The 2,833-nt window shown below is 49.6% G+C and overlaps 1 pseudogene; it reads left to right on the top strand.

Moving 5' to 3' along the window:
* Nucleotides 1-249: 249 nt before the first annotated feature.
* LOC144783623 (18S ribosomal RNA) lies at nt 250-2,040 on the top strand (annotated as a pseudogene).
* Nucleotides 2,041-2,833: the final 793 nt, after the last annotated feature.

The raw sequence follows: 2,833 nt of genomic DNA, 5'->3' as shown, positions 1-2,833 counted from the left end.
CAAAATGACCATTCCATGGGGTGTCCCACCATCCAGGCCAGCACTCCTGCATCTCACTATGTTTGCACCTCTGCCTGCCTTTCTCTTCCAGGGATACGGCTGGGCCTGCTGGTGCCCATGGAACTGCACCTGTCTGATTCAGAAAGCTCTCCTTCCAGGTGGCTGGGTCCCCCAGCAGGCTCCCAAAGGATGCGAATGTCGGTCCAGGATGTGCATGTGGCATCCAAACTCTGATTCAGCTGGTCTGGCCAACTGGTTAACCCAATCAACAGCATATGCTTGTGTCAAAGATTAAGCCATGCACGCATCTGTACGCATGGCCGGTACAGTAAACTGCAAATGGCTCATTAAATCAGTCATGGTTCCTTTGATTGCTCCATCTGTTACTTGGATAACGGTGGTATTTCTAGAGGTAATACATTCCAATGAGCGCTAACCTCCTGGGATGTGTGCATTTATCAGACCAAACCCAATCTGGGTTTGCTAGCTACTTTGGTGACTCTAGATAATCTCTAGCCAATAGCACATCTCCATTATGGTGATGATACATTCAGATGTCTGCCCTTTTAACTTTTGATGGTACTTTCTGTGCCTACCATGGTGACAATGGGCAACAGGGAATCAGGGTAAGATTCTGAGAGCGAGCCTGAGAAATAGCTACCACATCCAAGGAAGGAAGCAGGCATGCAAATTACTCACTCTCCACCCAGGGAGGTAATGACGGAAAATAACAATACAGGACTCTTTTGCGGCCATGCAATTGGAATGAGTTCACTTTAAATCCTTTAACGAGGATCCAGTGGATAGCAATTCTGGTGCCAGCAGCCACAAAAATGTCACTTCGAAAAGCATATATTACAGTTGCTGCAGTTGAAAAGCTCTAAATGGATCTAGTGATTAAGCTGCCTGTCCAAGGCCTTGCATTTCGGTGTCCCCTTGATGCTTTTGATTGAGTGTCCTGGTGGTCGGAAGCGTTTGCTTTGAAAAAATTTGAGTTTTCAAAGCAGGTTGTTTGCCTGAATACTTTGGCTAGGAATAATGGAATAGGACTCTGGACCTATTTTGTTGGTTTTCTGACCTGGGGCCATGAATAAGAGGGGTGGCTTGGGGGATTCGTATTGTGCCTCCAGAGGTGAAATTCTTGGACAGGCGAAAGAGGAACCCGAGTGAAAGCATTTGATAAGGATATTTTCATTAATCAAGAACGAAAGTCAGAGTTCCGAAGAAGATCATGAACTGGAGTGGTTCCGACCATAAACTATGACAACTAGTGATCCAGCTGCTTTACTCCCATGATCCGCCATGCAGCTTCTGGGAAACCAAAGTCTTTGGGTTCCAAGAGGACTATGGCTGCAATGTTGAGACTTAAAGGAATTGATGGAAGGGCACCACCAGGAGTGGAGCCTGGTACTTAATTTGACTCAACACGCGAAACCTCACCCAACAGGGGCACATAAAGGATCAACAGATTGATAGCTTTTTCTCGATTCTCTGAATGGTAGTGAATGGCTGTTCTTAGTTGGTGGAGCGAATTGATTTGTCTGGCTAATTTTGATAATTAACAAGACTCCTCCATGCTAACTAGTTATGCTACCCCCAGTGGTCAACATTCAAAGTTTAAGAAGGACAAGTGCCGTTCAGCCACACAAGATCAAGCAATAACAGGTCTGTGATGCACTTACATGTCTGTGGCTGCATGTGCGCTACTCTGAACGGATCAGCGTGTGTCAACTCTTCACTGACAGGTGCGAGTAACCCGCTGTACACTGATTGTGATAGGCATTGGGTATTGCAATTATGTCCCTTTTACAAGGAATTCCAAGTAAGTGTGGGTCAGAAGCTTGCGTTGATTAGGTCCCTGCCGTTTTTACACACTGCCTCTAGCTACTGCCAATTAGATGGTTTAGTGAGGTCATATAAACCCATCTGGGGTCTGCAATGGCCCTGGTGGAGCACCAAGAATATGATCAGACTTGACTATCTAGAGGAAGTGAAAGTTGTAACAAGGTTTCCATAGGTAAACCTCTGGAAGTATCATTAAAGGTGGAGCAGGTCTAGCGACTGATGCCGCCAGGCTAAAACCCTCTACTGCCCATCTAGCACCCACAGTGGGCACAGTGCCCTGCCCTGCCCCCGCCCACCCTGGCTTGCTGAGCAGTCTGCGGCCGCCAGGGTGCTCTGGTGAGGACAGGGCACGGGCTGCAGACCGGGGAGGACTCTCTTGCTCCCCCACTGGGTTTTATGGTAAGAAGCAGAAACCAGCCTTGCTGGAAGGTCCAGCTCACAGGCACCAAGCTGAAACACAAGCCCAAGAGAGCTCCAAGAAGCCCTCAGCATATGCCAGGGCCCAGTCTTGAATGGTAGCGACTGTCAGTGATGTCCAGCGCCACCCAGGAGGTTCCATCGGCAGGCCAGTTACAAGGCTTACCATCCTCCTTAGATTGAACGGGGGCCTGGTGTAGGAGAAGCAGCAGGGCCTGGGAAGTCCTCTCCCCTTTTCTCCGGCAGGGAGAGAGGCTGATGTCACACCCTCAGTAAGAGCTCTGGTGGGGTCCGGGCTCCATGCATCAGCACTCTGTGCCACCAAAGTGCAGCTGTGGGGGATTGAATGGGCTCCAAGGACAGAGAGGTCTGTACCCGGGGCCTGTCCTTACTGGACTCTGGTCGATCAGGCATAGTTGGGCCTATTTGGAAACATTGCGCTGCTTGCTTGGAAACACCTGACCATGGCCCCAGTCAGGGCTTCTGATCCACAGTGTAGACATGATAGGACTTCCGAGACCCAACAGGGCCCTGGGCTCCGTTCCCTGGTCCGCGGTGTCATAAAGGGCAC

This window comes from Lissotriton helveticus, chromosome 9 (assembly GCF_964261635.1).
Source record: "Lissotriton helveticus chromosome 9, aLisHel1.1, whole genome shotgun sequence".
In the NCBI taxonomy this organism is placed as follows: domain Eukaryota; kingdom Metazoa; phylum Chordata; class Amphibia; order Caudata; family Salamandridae; genus Lissotriton; species Lissotriton helveticus.
Note: the sequence above shows the minus strand (reverse complement) of the source record. Positions and strands in the feature narration are given on the sequence as shown.